The sequence below is a fragment of the Zonotrichia albicollis genome, chromosome 8, assembly GCF_047830755.1.
Source record: "Zonotrichia albicollis isolate bZonAlb1 chromosome 8, bZonAlb1.hap1, whole genome shotgun sequence".
Taxonomy (NCBI): domain Eukaryota; kingdom Metazoa; phylum Chordata; class Aves; order Passeriformes; family Passerellidae; genus Zonotrichia; species Zonotrichia albicollis.
Genome location: NC_133826.1, coordinates 23,548,662 through 23,565,775, shown reverse-complemented (window position 1 = coordinate 23,565,775; position 17,114 = coordinate 23,548,662). Strand labels below are relative to the sequence as shown.

The 17,114-nt window shown below is 41.6% G+C and overlaps 1 protein-coding gene across 11 annotated transcripts in view; it reads right to left on the bottom strand.

The window, feature by feature from the left end:
- The window catches only part of RC3H1 (ring finger and CCCH-type domains 1), a 62,314-nt gene extending 45,201 nt beyond the window's left edge, over positions 1-17,113 (bottom strand). For 9 of the 11 annotated variants that reach the window (XM_026793488.2, XM_026793490.2, XM_026793493.2 and 6 more), the window contains exon 1: positions 16,929-17,112. The gene's annotated coding sequence lies outside the window, so the exon portion shown is untranslated. Of the gene's footprint in view, positions 1-16,928 lie in introns of all 11 variants that reach the window. The other 2 variants (XM_026793491.2, XM_014267055.3) reach the window with 2 other exon arrangements.
- Position 17,114: the final 1 nt, after the last annotated feature.

Below are 17,114 nucleotides of genomic sequence, written 5' to 3'. Positions count from 1 at the left end.
AGCAAATAACACACACACCTATTTATATTTATATTTTATGTAGTATTTCCTATGTTTTATATATAAAATTATATATGTTTATATAAAAACATATATTGTTTACATATGTTTATATAGAAATATAAATACATACACATATATATGCATATATATACATAATGCCTATCTATCTATCATATGTGTATCTATATCTAAATAGCAAAATGGTTTTATGATCTACCACCTAGAAAAATTTTTCTTCCAAGAGATGATAAAGTCTAGGGAGTTAATAGCAGACAACAGCTCTATAACATGTTCCTTTCACTTCAAATTCCAAGTTCTTGTATTTGTCAATGAAAACTCTAACAGGAACACAATGATTAAACCAGTATTTTAAAAATCAAGGAAAAACCAAACAGATTAATAGAAGAAAGGCAGTAAGCACTTGAAAAATCCACAGTAGTTTTCAGGACAGGGACTTGAGTTCAATGGGTCAAATCCTCAGAAGCTCTCAACCCTGCTGCCAAGGAGGCGGGCTAACAATTTGCTTTTCCCAGAGAAGACAAATATTTTAAAGAGCCATGACAAAGATAAAGAGGACAAGCTTGTAGAGGTCTTCAGATTCAAGGGTCCAGACAGATACTACCTCTCAGTGTCAGCTAGAGAAGTCACTCTTTTTCCCATTCCTTCGTGAGATATTCCAGCTGGACTGGTTACATAGTTGTCCAAGTTGAAGTTTTAAATAGATCTTTATTAATAAACACAGGTAGGCAGAAATGTGGGTGGACAGCAGTTACAGAACCACTACCTCATTTTAACTAAAACAAGGCAACAAATCAGCCACACAAACAGCTTGTCTAAAACAGCCCCAAGTAGTGGACTTGAGGAGGAGAAAGCAATTGAAGTGAGTTGTGCTCTGGATCACCAAGACCAGAATTGCTCTTTTCCATGCAGGAACAACCTACAGTTATCTGACAACTACTACTACAGGCATCTGGCAGATGAAAATGAGAAGTTGAGGAAAGGAGAAGGGAAGATCTTGGTGCCACTACAATGCCTTTATCCCTCCTTAGTCGAATCATTGAGAAGACTCAGCACAAGTCAATGAAAAAGACAGCATTAAAGAAAGCAATCTAACAAAAAGGTACAAAGTACTGCTTTGATGTCAGAGACATTACAGCTACTACAACTGCAACGTCAAACAACGGGACAAAGGCAGACTTACAGGGTGGCTGGAGATACTGGTTCAAAAAGCCCTCTAACCTACAATACAACCTTTAATAATTATCCCCCACCCCCTGCACCTCAGCAAACTTCTATAAGAATACTGTCTACTGTCCCCAAAAGGAAAAAAATCCAGATATTTTTCTTTTTTTTGTAGTGAAATGTGAAAATATTACTGAATTTTTTTATTTTACAAACTTACAAGGCAAGAATCAAGCAATAGTCTCAACTTCCTCTCCACCTCCTTCCCCTTATGTCCAAGTGCTGGCATTACACTTGTTACTATCCTGTTTATTTGTTTTCAAAAACTGGCAGACTGAAAAAAAACAGGCCTTATATATGACAAAAATTCCAGGTGCAATAGTAAGGAAATGCTGAAGTACACTGTAAGAGCACAGTTAAGTGAATAGAAATGCTACTGCCCAGCATAGGCCATAAAAGGCTTCTACTTTGTTATTGAAAGTGTAAAATGGAAATGTAAAATCCCATTTTATGAAGAACTCCACAGGTATTAAGCAACCATTCTCAGTGTCCACCTGAAAGCTTAAGTCTCAGGATTTCTTTATAGTGTTTTCTTCTTGCTTCTCATTTCTCTGATTGGGAGGTGGCTTTTCTTGTAACTTAGTAGATGTCATCTTTGTTTTAAAAATAGATGCCAAATAACTTCATGTTAATAACATATAATAACTGCTGTTTACATAACTGCTCTCTAATAAAGCTTCAGTTATTCTATTTACTTTCAAAGCAATTGATTTTGGAAGACTGCATTTAAACATTAAAAAATCTTTTAATAACAGCAGAAAGTCAAGAGCAGTGAAAGCTAATGAATTTTTTAACAAAACTACCAATGTAGTTGCTTGCCTGCCTGTTTAATGTACAAGTTCATTTTAAACATCACCATCACAAGAAGGGCTACTTTTTTCTGTTACATACAAAGCCACCTCTAGACTGAGATGTTGTTTCAAAAGGCAATGGAGCACCTCATTTTTGTGGCACCTATATTTTATCATAGTGGGAGTTCAGAGAGACAAAGTATATTTTTTCACCCTCTGATCCTTATTGTATTTCTATCCATTACACTGTTCTCTCAAAGGTTTTGATACAGTTACTGAACTATATCAGCTTCAATAAATCAGCTTCTTTACTTCAGGCACCTGCTCAGTCCAGCATGTGATATCACTTCTGCATTATGATGAAATGGTATGGCACCATCAGCTTCAGAGAAAAGATGCCCATTTACAAACAATGTGCACAGCAGAATGCTTTTGTGCCCACCACAACACAGCAGTTTTTGTCAAAACTTGAGGCAGGCAGCCTGAGGAATTGCTAACAGAAGATAATCCAGGTTTTCCTCATCTCTCTCCCATATCAGTCAAGTCTAGCTGCTAAGAGAATTGTTAAACTTTAATTAAATGAGTGCCCTTGTGGCCAAGAAGGCCAATGGTACTCTGGGATGCAACAGGAAGAGCACTGCCAGCTCTCCCAGGACTGATCCTGCCCCTGCTACCCAGGTCTGGGCTCCTCAGGCAGGAGAGAGCTGGAGCTCCTGGACAGGCCCAGAGGAGGCTGAGGAGATGAGGAAGGGCAGGAGCAGCTCTCTAGAGGGACCTGTGGCTGTTCAGCCTCCAGAGCAGACCCAGCTGAGAGGGGCCCTCATCCCCCTGTGTCCCTCTGCAGGGAGGGCTCGGAGCAAGGACCAGGCTCTGCTCCCTGGGGCCCAGCAGTGGGACAAGAGACCGTGGGCAGCAATGGATGCCCAAGAAGTTCCACCTGAACCAAGAACTTCTCTCCTGTGCAGTGACCAAGCACTGGAACAGAGACCAGAGAGGCTGTGGAGTCTCCCTCACTGAAGATATTCCAGACCTGTCAGAACACAATCCTGTGCCATGTGCTCTGGAATGACCCTGCTTGAGCAGAGAGGTGGAACCCAATGACCCACTGTGGTCCCTTCCAACCTGATCATCTCTGACTCTCTGAAAATACCCAAGCTGCAAACAAAGAGCAAATCACAGCCACTACCTACAAGCATGATACTTCAAATGACATTTAGCCCAGCAGCAACACAAGGTAATCTTTCTGAAAAAACTAATGTGTGTTAATCACCTTAGCCTTGTGAGGATCCAAACATCCAGACTCATATTTGCATTCTACAACCAAGGTAGACAGATACTGAGACTTTACCTATTTAGCATTTCCAGTGCATTTTCAGACATAGGCTTAGAGCAGGGCCTAGGCTACTTCACAGAAAGTACTCTCCATGCCCAGGCTTCATCTCTGTTAAGGATCTAAGCCTATCCAAGTCAAATTCTCTTCCTTCTCACATTCACTCCTAAAAGGGTCCAAAAGATGTTTCAGATCTCTTAAATGATGAAGAAGTCCTGGAAACAAGGGAAAAAATGTGGGAAGCACAGAAGAAGGAACTTCAAGGCAGACACTTTTAGCATCAGTAGACTTGTCAAGCTCTTAGGTGTGGTTTCATAAGCAGCTTATTTGGGCACAGCCAGGGCAACACAGACTTTTTATATATTTCTTCATTAATGGAAGGCATCTTGAAAGTACTGCCAAACTAGCTACCTAAATTCAGCAGTCCTAACAATAAGGCTACACTCACAGGTTGGAATGATGACAGTAGGCGAAATGGAATAAGGAATATGAGCAATAACTTGTGGAATTGTTACTTTATACTAAATCCACCAAAATTACCTAATTTCAAAAACAGGGCTAGATTTAAGCAATGCTTAATGGTGCAAGTTATGCAAATACAGTCAAAGCCATCCTTTCAGCTCATTGCAGTACAGTCCAGAGAATGCTCTAGCAGCCCATAACTCACATCACCTTACTGCCCCTAGAACCTAGCTGCAAATAGGAAGCAATTGTAAATGCTACAATAGTTGATACAAAAATAGCTTACGGAGCCCAAACAAAACCAGACATACTTATTTGTTGAGTCCTGTAACAGCTTCACTTGCAAAAATAGCAGGAATATTACTCATCTGTGAAACTCATGTTCGTTATCTTATTCTACCTGTTTTCATGACAGAGACTGCAATTGTGTTCTAATAACACAACCTAATCTACACTACAGCTCTGGAGTCATCCAAGGTCAGGAGGCAGCTGTGGCAGAAATGGCACCGAGCCCGGAGAATTTCAGCTCTCTTGTTAACAATTGCATAAATAAAAAATTAGCTAGTCAACACACTATACAAGATTTTCTCCACATCTCTAAGAGATTTGATGTAAAAATCCAAACACTATTCAGCACTGACAAGCCTGCTCAAGACTTTTAGGCAGTGTTAAATTACCATTCACACAGAGCTTAAAGTCTTTAAGTAGCAGCAGGAGAGGTCACACAACTGTTGCTGAAAAGCAGGTTAATTCAGGTAGGTCTGACTCAGAATGTAATTGAGCCTCACTTGCTTTAAATGATACTGGCAGCCGGTGATTCAATTTGTAGCACTGCTAAAAAAAGCAGTTCCAGAGGCCAAAAATAGCCTGGGGCAAGGTACTCCTTTTGAATTAGACTTTTCAGGCAACCTTCAATTACATGAAAAAAATCCCATCCTTAAATATTTTGCAGCTTTCGTGTCAGTCTCACCTTCTAGATTTATAAAAATAGAATCTTTTCTTTGCAGCTTGACAACATCATTAAAAGTTGTGTTAGTTTAACACAATCTGGCTTTTAGTGGGGGTGGAGGAAGCCACAGAGGTTGCTTCTGAAATAGAAGCTCCTTGAAATTTCTACCATGTCCAGCAGAGCCTCTGACATGGACATATTGGCTGGCCCAAAGAGGGAAGTTAGCAACGCCGCTGTGACGACATAGTCAAAAAGAACAAAGGGAATTCAATTCCTCTTCTGCCTGTCTGAGGGGCAGTGAGAGGGGCCACTGGGCCCCTTCCCAGCTGGCCATTGGGGCCCTGCTGCTGGGGGGCCCATCCTGGCACCACGAGCAGCCAAAGTCGAGCCCACACGGCCGGGGCCAGCAGCGGGAGCAGCCGCCAGGACCGCGCGGTCGGAACCAGCGCAGCGCCACATGGCCGCTGCCATTCTGCCTTGGATCACAATGGACTGGGATCACAATGAACTTGGTTTGCTCAGCTGCTTTCAGGCAGCCACGCTGCGAGCAGAAGGGCAGAGGAGGCAGCAGCTTTTCCTTTCTGGTGCCCCATACGAGGGGAGGCGCTGAGTGGAGCTCGCACCGGGCTGGCAGGGACCACATGACCATGGCGAGCAATTCCCAGTGCTCTCCCCGGACAGAATCAACCTTTGAGCACTGCAGAACTCTATAAAAACTTTACAGTTGATAGAACTTGATAACAAAGGAACCTACAGACACCAACTCTTTTCAGAGCCAGAAAAAGGAAAAGGGGAAGACGTGAGGAGAACAACATGGTGATACTAATGTCGGTGAAAAGGAGGGAGGTGGAGGAGGAGGTGCTCCAGGCATGGGAGCTGAGATTCTTCTGCAAGCCATGGTGAGAATTATAACACCACAGTTTCCCTGTAATTCATCAAGTGCATGGAGAAGATACAGAACTCACCCACAGTCTGTGGAAAAAAAAGGTGCTCACACCAGTGTGTGTGGATGCTGAAAAGCTGTAATCTAAGAGAAACTTGAAGAGAGACAGAGAGAACCCTTGCTTCCAGAGACAGAGGAAGAAGAGCCTTGCTTTCATACTGGAACAGCTCATCCTTAAACACTACATCCCACAAACTAAATGGCCCATGAAAACCAGTTATGGGAAGACTGCTTTGCCCATGGGAGAGACTCCCTTTGCAGCACATTGGGCAGGACTGCTACTAAGGAAAATCAGAAGCACGTTTGAGAAGTTCACAGAGAATGGACTCGCATGGGAAGGACCCCCCAGCATAACAGAAGAGACTCCTTCCCCTAAACAAACTAAAGAAAAGGTTTTAGAACTGACAAACTGACTATAAACCTCATGTTTTGTCTCCTTGCACTGTCAATGATGGAAAGATCTGTGGGTGAAGGTGTTCTAAAGCTTTATTTTACTTCTCATTATTGTATTTTAATTCCGTTAATAAATTTTTCTTTATACCTTTTAATTTTTGAGCCTGTTTTGCCCTTAGAGTGTTTTCTCCTAATCCTTATCTCACCCCATGAGCCTTTTAGTTGTTCTTTCCCCCTCTTCTGCTCAACTATATAGAGGAGAAAAAGTGAATAGTTTCTTTTGGGTGGTTTATTTTGTGGGTACCTGGCTTCTAGCCAGTGTTAAACCCATGAAAAATTACCCACCATTTAAGTGAGTGGTAACAAAAGGCTCGATTCTCAGGGTTTCCATTAAACACCTACTCTTAAACCAGTAACAAACATTTCAGGCTTAACCACAAAAATGAAAGCTGTTGCCTTACATTTTTTGATAGAGCAAACAACATAAGATAGCCATGTGTAAGAGAAAAAAACCCAACCCCCAACATGTCAATGATCTTCCCATCAGTAATGGATAAGAGGTTTATTTATTTTTTGCAGAAGCCTGAATTCAACTGGGAAAAAAAAATCCTACATCCTCTCATAAAGAGGTTTTGAATTATGACTCTAGTTATAGAAGTTTAAAGTTACCTACCTTGAAAATCATTCAATCAAGAAGGCAAAATGCAATAATCCTGGGAGGAATCTACTAAAAATCCAGTGCCAACTTGATGAATTTTGCTGCTTATGACTTGTAAAAACAGTTCTCCAAACAGGGAATGCTGTCTTTCTTAAAAGAGTCCTCTTACTGCTTCCTTGCATGAGACTTATTCTAAATGGAGCAATCCGCAAAGAATTTTTCTCATTCCCAGTCTTCAAAGACATATTTTTCTCTAAAAACATATTACAACTACATTATTGCAGTATCAGCAACCAGAAGGATGTAAAATAAAAAATACATGGGATAGTTAGTGAAATTGTATCTCACAAACTACTGCCAGAGCTGTGTTACTGAAAAGCACACAGATCTCCACAGCATGCTGAACCAGCTTAACTTGCTAAAAGCAAAGGGTAAACTTGCACTAGTGGACTATTCACAGAAATTTAGACTTCACTCAAGGAAAACTAAGATACTGGACTAGATAAGGCTTATCTAGTCCAACATCTTAAGGTAAGACTGAAATAGGCTCAGAAAGCAAACAACAGTAGCTGCAAAATCAAGCAACTCTGTACTTGATTTGGGTGGTTTAGCTTCCATTGACAATCTCCCTGAAGCAGTGCCAGCTCACCATGAGATGTGAACAGGCACTGTCCCAGACTGCCATGAGCCCACAAGGGATTGAGCATTTCCACACCCTGACTGCAGTGCTACCTTGTCCAGCACCTGCAGAGTACAGAGTACACCTCATCAGTGTTTTACAGTTATGGCACACATCAACTACCCAGAAAGATCCTTCCATGTTTCAAATTTCCTGGTTTTAACAGTCTTAAAAATAGAACTCAGCTGCCCATTGCACCAGTGTTGCTGCAGTCCAAGCCACGACAAATGACAAGCCAGCCATGTACAGCAAGTATTTGCATGATTTGATAATTTAAATTTCCTCTGGCTTGGCCTGTGTAAGCCTGGTTAAACAGCAGATATCCAAATATATGGTAAGGCATAGGAAAGGAAAACTAGGCATTGAAACTCTTACCACCCATGCAGTTTCTTTACACATATTCCTGTTTTCAGCCACTTGCTGTTTTTGCAATAAAAGCAATGACAGTATGCTAAAACCTAATGACAATTCAAGAGAGAAAATTCTAAAAATGGGTAAGCCAGAGGCAGCTGTAATAGCACTAGTGCATCCCTCATAACTGCACTGGGAATTATTCAGCATGCAAAACCTCACAAGAACAAAGTATTTAAATGTGTTTATTAGCATGCTGGAGTCACTGGATTTCCATAGGCTTACTGTCCATTTTTATTCTGTAATGACAACTCACATAACAGCTTGTCACATCAACAGCACTGACTATTCCCACTTCTCAAAAGCTCCACCAAGTTTCTGAAATTGCATTAATGAATGATCAGATGTGCTTGAAGGAAAGGATTGCTGTCACTCATTTCCCCATCCTAAAGGCTCCCAATTACTGTCATATAAACTGGTAAATGAGCAAGGGCTTTTCCCCCTTTTGTCCTCTCCTGGGGAAGAACAAGCCACATTTTTATTAATCAAGTGAATGAATACCTATATTACTCACAGGAAGACACTGTAGAAGGTTGGGGGTTTTTTTTTCCAATTGAGATTTTAGTTAAAATATACCTGTGACTGTTTTAATACCTGGTGAGTAATCCTGACTCCACACCCCTTCCCTCTCCTGTAGTGCCTGACGTGACAGCCACATCATCACATCCTCAAATGCCAATGCAAGGATTTCTGTGGAAGCCTTTCCTCCTGCTATGTCCTGAAGTCACCCACACCATGGCCAAGCTTCAACTTGACAGAGCTCAAGCTCTGTTCTCAACTGGTCTAGTGAATCTAAAAACTCACATAAAAACTGCTGTGAGCACAGAATTCTCCTGAGAAACTCACCCACAGACATCCCCACCCCGCCCCTGAGTGCTATTTTGTTAGAAACATTTGACTGAAAAGTTCCACTGAGAAAGGAGTGACCAGAAAAGCTTACTATAGATCTCTGTTTGCTGAAATCATGTCAATCCTCAGATTTACAGAAAATCAGGCAGGAAATATTGCATTTCTATGAACTGCAGTGCAGACGTTGACACTTACGTTATTCTGCCTTAACTGACGAGTTTCCAATACTCCTGGTAAAGGAATGAATGCTAAAAAAAGCCTGAAAGCTACTTGCCAGTGTTGATGCCAGTGTTATTAGTCCTATTTTGATTTTTTTCCTTTTTGCAAATGCTACAGAAATGAGAAGGAACATCATGCATTAAAGACAGATGAAAATTTTGCCAAGTTTCCCCCCACTAAGAATATATTCTGCAAAAATCACACTGCTCAGAGGGAAGAAAAGTCTTAGGTCTAGTAATAACTAGACAAAAGGGGTAAATTTAGTACAAGTATAACTGAAGGAATTGACTTGGATTTGCAACCAGCTGGGCTGTGCCTTTTTGCTTCCCTGTTAAGGTGTTTGAGGGCTTTGTGCACAGCCTTTTACTTAAATATTTTAATAAAAATTAAAAGTATCTGGCATTCCAGCAGAACTTTTATGCCACCAGTAAAATGCTAAGCACCATCACTGAAGGGAAAACCAAAAAGCTCAGTGTCCCCATTTGGCATGAGTTAGAACTAAGTTATTCCACATCCCTCCACACTCACACTGTTATCAACAGGGAACCTCTTCTAAAAAAAGAGATGGATGATTTAGAGGGCTTCTAAACACAGCCAACCCTTACTTTGAGCACCTTTTCTGTGCACTGAAATTATTCATGTCCCTGAAGATTCTTAACACAAATGCATCCTCAAATCGAATAGAATGTTCAGGAGACAAAACCAGATGGAATCAATGTGAGATGTCTTCAAACCAAGAACTGGTTTTGTAAAAGCTACAAAACAGTGGATAAGCAGCATCAAAAGGTAGCATGAAAGAGGTATATTCAGCTAGCATGATTTAATACAGCACACAAGTACAGCAAACTAAAATCCACACACAGGTTAGCAAGTCCAGAAGACAATCCTGCGGGCTCACATCTCTTCGGTAGAATCTGACAATAGCTGGCAACAAACAGTTACATTTTAAATAGTCTGGTCTACTCCAAACAACCAAAGTTTAAGCAATTCTCACCGCCCTGAATAACATTTTCTTTCCACTGTTATGATTCACTTACAAAGAAGTTACAGTGTCAATCTTCTATCCATAAGGCCTGGTTTAAACAAGAAGACTAAAATTCAAATTGACTAGAAGTTTTTCAGCAGTAATAAAGCCTCCTTTTTAATTAATTCTACAGGAGGCCTTCCAACACAATTAAATGGCAGAATGACTCATAAAACAGGAAGGACAGCCTGAGTGCCTTTGGCTTAACTAACCCAGTCCATCTCATCAGGCCAGTTCAGCCTAACTTATTTTTATTTTTCTTCATGTCTCCTTTCAAATTTAACAATGCTCCCTAACTCCTCATCAATGCCAGAGGAAGCAGTGATGTTTCAACAGTCCTCAGTAAATTCTAAGAACATAGAGCACCAAAGGTTGCTCCATTATCCAAACCACCTATCCTGCAACTCTGAACTATAAAGCAATGAAACTCAGAGGCAAAAAGCCATCTCTGTTACCTGCATTAGCTGGCTGAAATGACGAGTGGCTCAAAGCAGAACAAAGTTAAATGAAAAAAAAAAAATTAGAAGAAAAATAGAGAATACCCAGAAAATGAAAGATAACCATGCAGCCAGGAGAAAAAAAATCCTACAAAGAAAACAGAGCATTTTAGCAAGCAAAGAGATAAAGACTCCTTAGAGAAAAGTCATTTCAAGTCTAGAAAGGTACATCAGAGTGCTATTTCCTTTGCCATTGCTTTACTAATTTATGAGACTTTGCCCTGTTCTCATCTATTTTTGATCCAAAATCCACATCCCCTCAAAGAAAGCAAGACCAAGAATTACTGTCCTTCAGAGCTGCTAAATAAGAGCAAGCCATTTTCCAGCTTCCAAAACTCTGGATTTCGTCTACCCATGCAATAATTAACAACAATGCAGGAGCTAGTGACAATTTCTGTATGATGATTAACAGCTAATTATCTAGATCTTTGCAACGTGATTAATTAGTTCTGTTTACATTAGAGGAGTAGTGGTGATTTGGCATGCAGCCCCTCAGACACACCCACAACCAACTTCCCACTGTGGTCAACAATTGTTCCAGCAGAGCTCATGAAATACATGTGCAACACCATACACAGCTGGGAAGATTTTTCATTTGTAGAGGGTTGAGGCTGAGATTGGTTTCACAATTCCTGCTCTTCCTTCCATACACAGATTGTAAAGCAGGACAGCATGTTGCTATTTCCTATCTCCTCAAACCACCTCAATCTGTGGCACAAAACCCAAGTTTGATTTTTGTACAATGAAACAGGGATTTGAAATTGTGACACACCACAGACAGAGATGATTGCTTCAGTGGACTCATAAGCAGATGTTTCAAGATTTCATTAGCATAATGTTCACTTATAGAGGCAGGGAAATTTTTTCTACTAAGCCTCCCAGAGAAGAGCTCATATCAGAAAGGTGAGCTTTAATTATCATTAGGCCTGCATAACTGCCAGAATCATTAATGGTCATAAAATAATGTTTATGCAACATGCCACAATTCAGGAATGCCACATAAGCTAATCAAACTCACTTTCTACAATTTACTTTACAATTTGGTCTCCATTAATTTCAAGGTCTCTCCTTCAGCTCTTATATCTTAGCACAGAATTGAAAAAAAACCAAAACCCCAGAGGACAAAACACTTTATCTTGCTGTACTGTGAGTAGCTGGATAATGAAATCCTAACAGTTCCATTTGTTGGTACAGTTCTAACATCAAATAGCACCTCAAGGACCTCCATTCTAAAGTGGTAACAAAAGGAATGGAGGTGAAGGAGAACAAACTGAAAGAATGTGACTTACAGGAAAAGTAAGTCAACAGTAAAAGTTTTATTTCAGTCACTTTCCAAGGGCATTTATATTACACAGTGACTGCAGTAAGACAGGGAGAAGTTCCTAATTCAAACACAATTGCTACAGAAAGTGAAGAGTGCCAAGCCATTATGAGTAAATGGAGAAAAGTTAAATGCTACCAACACTGGGAGCGCTCCACAGAACTTGGTTTATTAACAAGCAGGTAATTAAGACCATCCTCTGTGGCATGAATTTCAATTCATTCCCATTGTAATACCTTCCCTGAACCTGACTCCTTTTGCCCTAAAGGTAGCACCTAATTTTGAGATGGGGACCAACACTGGCTGACACAATTTATCAAAAATATTTAGTTGCAAGTCTGTGAAAACCTCCAATGCACAGCAAAGAGGTGAGATTCCTGCCACTATAGTAGATGTCTCCCGTGTAAATAGCAAGCAAATTCAAAGTTGAAGTTGAAAACCCTTCCAACTTGCTCACTATCTGAACTAAAGTAATTGCTCCAAGTGAGTTCAGGAAAAAGTGCTGAGAAGACCTTTAGATCCAAGCTAGAAACATTCCTGTTCCATCAGGTGATCAACCAGCATTTTGTTAACAACAACAGGTTTAAAAACCACCACACCTCAACTTCCAAAGCTTATCCTGACAGAATCTAATGAACACGGAAGCATTCTGAAAAATAATTACATTTCAAATGTCCAGATTTTTATTTAAGATTAACAGCCTGCTTTGAAAGAGTATTTAATAAGACAATTTTAAAAACACCTATTAATCTGGAATAGCAGAGAGGTGAGACCAACCAGACTTTCCCTGTTAAAACAAAAAACTAAGGGAAATAAGGAAGCACCTGTGAGATCTCATTTTCCCAGCCTGGCACATTTCAGCTACACCAAACACTTTGTTCCTTCAGTTGTCTTGTAGCTGAAGCAGTCCTGTCTCAGATCAATATAACATGCACACCACAAACACCAGAAAACCAGTCATTGAAAATTAATACTTCAAAAAGTGGTTTTGCAAGCAATCTCCAGTGAGGGAGGTCTATTGGCCAGAGGCAAGAACAACATGTCCTTCTGGTGGTTTTGGTGACCATGGCTGGAAGGCATAACTGTCAATAAATCCTCCAGCTTCTGTAATGTTGAATTCCAGACTCACCACAGCGTTCCCTGACACACACTCTTCTGTGTTCTTTGTATCAAATTACATGGCAACTCTGTCACAATCTGTGTGAAGCAAGTGAAAGATCTGTTCCTCCAGCAACACTTCCACTACTTTTCAGTTTAACTGCGTATCTTCCATTTCTGATGTAGCAGAACAAGAAAAAAAGAATCCTCTTGTGTGTCAAAACAATCCTCTTCCCTTGTTTCCCCTCTCCTCCTCACATCTCCCTCTCTCATAGGAAGATTTTTATCCACCTTCCTAAAAATGTCTTCATTCTAACAAGGTAGCTTACATTGTAGCTTACATAGGCCTCTACCTACTTTGTACAATCAAGTGATAAAGAGAGATCTTATGTGACTTTTAGCATTCCTGAAATACCTTTTTATTTTTTCTGGGGGAAGAAAACCTAACCTAGCATGTGGGGCAGAAGTTGGCATGTAAAAGGCTGCATGGGATGTCCAGGCCCTTTTGCATATGCATATATGCCCTGAAGCCTATGAGAGGCTATCTCTGCCCACTGCAGGTTTGCCTCAGACTCCCTGCAGCTGCCTCCCCTCTCACTCCACTGGAAAGGACTCTCAATGTGAGGCCAGGGCACCCTCCATACCTGCATCAATCACCTTCTGCACTTCCTAACACAGAGCAGGGCACAACTGGCACTGCCTCTGACAACACACATTCACAGCAAATTATCGAGAATTCTTCCTATTTCTATCACCAAAATCTCTTTCTTCTCCAGCTCACAGCACCAAATGTGTTGCTACCATGCAGTAACAGGAAAGCTGTTTCCTCAAGCACTCTAACCTGAAATTATTTTTATATCAGAAAAATCTATTTATAATAGGCCATCAGGACTTTTGCACCTTCTTGCCCATTAACCCACTTCCACAAATAAAAAATCTCATTAGGAAATCAGTTAGCCCTTGGAAATCTAATACCATTTCAATTTTAACCGTACTGGTAATGAAGAAAATGAGACTGATGAAAAAAGTAATTATCAAGAGATGCACTTCTTCAGCAAAACAAGTGGTCAGACTCAGTGAGGGGAACTGCACCCAATTCTGGGCACACTGTGGAACCAGTGCTCAGAAAAGGAAATAATATAACCAAGTAAACATTTGTGGTTTTCTTTCTCAGCTAGCAGAGTCCCCCAGACTGCATTACTGTAACAGAGTCTACATGGAATCTTGAAGGTCACACTGAAATTTCAGTCAGTGCAGTGTTTATATAATAATCTTTCACAACAGCAGCATATTATAGACAATGGTTTCCCCCTTGTAACCTAGTACAGTCCAAGACATGAACTTGACACTACTAATTCCCCTATGTTTTATCTGCCATGTCAGATTTGTTTTTCTGGCCCACCTGCAATGTTACCTGGGATGCTCCAGTAAACAACACCTGATTTACTGGGTGTGGGAAAAACACCACAAAACCACACAGACTTTCACCTGCAAAATGACTCAATGAATCCATGGTGGGAGTAGGCTTTGCAAATGAGTAGGCTTTGCAAAAAAAAAAAAAAAAGTTTTATAAAGGTCACCTGCTTAAAAGATACCTCATGGTGGCATCTGCATCACTGTTCTGAGCTTCTTGGGAAGTTTGGGAACCTACATGCAAATGAGTTCTTTCCTTCTAATTCAGCTGTACATATCATACCACTGGAAAGCTATGACTCCCTAAGTTCTTTCAAATGGCTGGAACATTTTTCCCCCAGGTATCCAGCATGTAAACTGTAATTCTTGGTGCAGATTAAAAAAAACAAACCTAATTATCCTTCATATCACTACATATTCCAGACTGGGAAAGGTCAATTTCCTAAGTATCATGAAACAACCTTTTACAGCACCGGTTAGTTAAGAGATAGAGGCCTTCATTAAATGGGATATCAGTTTCTGCCATCACTATGAAAGGTAGCCAGCATCAGTGTCACCCAAGGCCTCTAAACCCCATACAAAGTAATTAAAGCATTATTTTAATATACACTCACTGAATCTCAACTTCTGTGATGCTTAATTCAACAAGATTGATAATGGCTCCACCCAGATTGCTGGTGAATCATTGGCAACACGTCAGAAGTTTCCAAAAGCATTCCTGCTCATTTCTCTTCTTCTGCTTTAGCATGAGCCCTTTTATATAATAATACACACCTCAAGATGCCCCTAAATTAAAGTCTGCGTTATTAATGTCTGCAATTTCCAGATTCATACATTCATCTGCTCACTGGAACATTAGTCTAAATTATCAGCACACCACAATCCCATCAGACATTTATAGAATATTTTATTTTAAACTAAGCTAGTTTGGATACAAGCTGACAAAAAAAACCCTCACAAAACGAACAACAAAACACCAGAAACCATACAAGTTACTTCCCACTTATGTTGAGGAAGGTTCCTGCTGCTCATAAGTGATTGACAAACTCAAGTCTCTGGTTGTCAAAACAGACTGCTCTGATGGTACCTGCCTTTCTAAATTTCCCTCCAAGCAGCCTGTCAGGCTGTCTGCTTTCACAGACCCTTTTCTAGGACAGGAAGGCAAAGCCATAAGCTATCACTGGGAAAGGAAAATGTGCCTGATAACGCCTGCTTCTATTTATGTTAGTGGGAACCATAATTTCATTATCAGCATTGTGTATTAATGCACTGAAGAAAGCCATGGAGCTCCTGGTGAAGCTTAGAAACTGGCAATAATGTACCAACTGCTCCTGAGCACAGGTTATTTATACAGCCATCAAGTCCCATATTAGCTTCATTGACTTCAAATGCAGCAATACAGACATTTATAGCTGACAAAATTAACCACCTCCACATCCTCATAAGCCTGAAAGAAGCAAGAAAACATAAGTTTAGGAATACATTAACTTCTGCCTCAGAGTATTTCTGTATTATCTCACAATTCTATAACTAAATAATGTGAATAGAGTATAAATCCTGCATTTATCTTCCAGCAGAGTCATTAAATGACAGCATTGCTACACCAGTTACAATGATTAAAGCAGCTCAGCTGCAATCCAGGTTACTTTGAACCTGTTAATTATTTTTGCAAATTTTTAATTTTTTCCCCACTTGAGCCATTTTCAATATGGCAAAAAAAGCACAGAAAACCGTAGCTTCTGCTGGAGGAACAAATGATTTGTCACGCATACTTGACTAAAATGTATAAAAATAAGAGATACATTCTGGATAAAAAGGCGTGCAGAGATAAACAAAACATTCCCAATTCCTACGGGAAAAAAACCAAAACCTTCATCAGTTCCCTGCTTTAAAACAAGACAGACCTCACAATGGCTTTTGAAGACAAAACCTGACACCAGGACATTCCCAACCATCAAAGCAAATTAAATCCCAGGTACACCAACACCGCACCCCCAGCATGAAACCCTACCCACTCTGTGGGTGTAATCCAACAGCCAAAACAATGCCAGGGTGGAAAAACTACTGCAAGTCAGGGAGATCCTGTGCGCTTTCACCATCGTTTGTCCCCACGCACAGGGAGCCGCGGCCACCTCGCTCTTCCCTCAGGCGCGACAGACAAAAGAGCCACAACCCAGGGCGGAGAGGTGTCCCGGGGACTGGTAGGGCTCTGTCATTATTTTCCCCCCGTCTCTGTTGTTCAACGCGACACAGGGACGAGTTTTCTCACGCAGAGGCAGGCAGAGCCCCTGGAAACAACAACAGCAGGCACAGGGGGCACACAAAAGCAGCCTGTCCCTCGGCCGCCGCAGCCTGAGGCGATGCCGCCTCTCCCCACCCCCAGCCGGACCCAGCCGCTCTCCGCCTCCCCCCATCGGGCACAGCGAGCCGCGGTCCCTCCCCGCCTGCCGAGGCATTCGGAAATCGAGCCCGGCAGGAGCCTGAGGCCTGGCGAGGCACAAAGTCGCGGAATTGTTAGAAGTAGAAAGCACCTCTGGAGATCATCTCGTCCCAGCGCCCGCCCCTCCGCCTCCCTTCTCGGCAAGGCGGGCAGAGCGCTCCCGCCCTATTGTTCCCCGCACCCCGCGGCGGAGGCAGCGCACTCACCACGCGGGCCGGGCTTCCTGCAGCGCCCAGCGGCCCCCTCAGCTCCGGCACACCGGGGCTGCCACAGCGCCCTGCTGCTGCTCCTCCAGTAGTACACGCGGGCCCCGGGGCAGCGCCGCCATCGCCCGCCGCCGCCCCGCTGCCACTCCGGCAGCGGCCATCTTGTGCGTCGACTGCTCCTCTCAC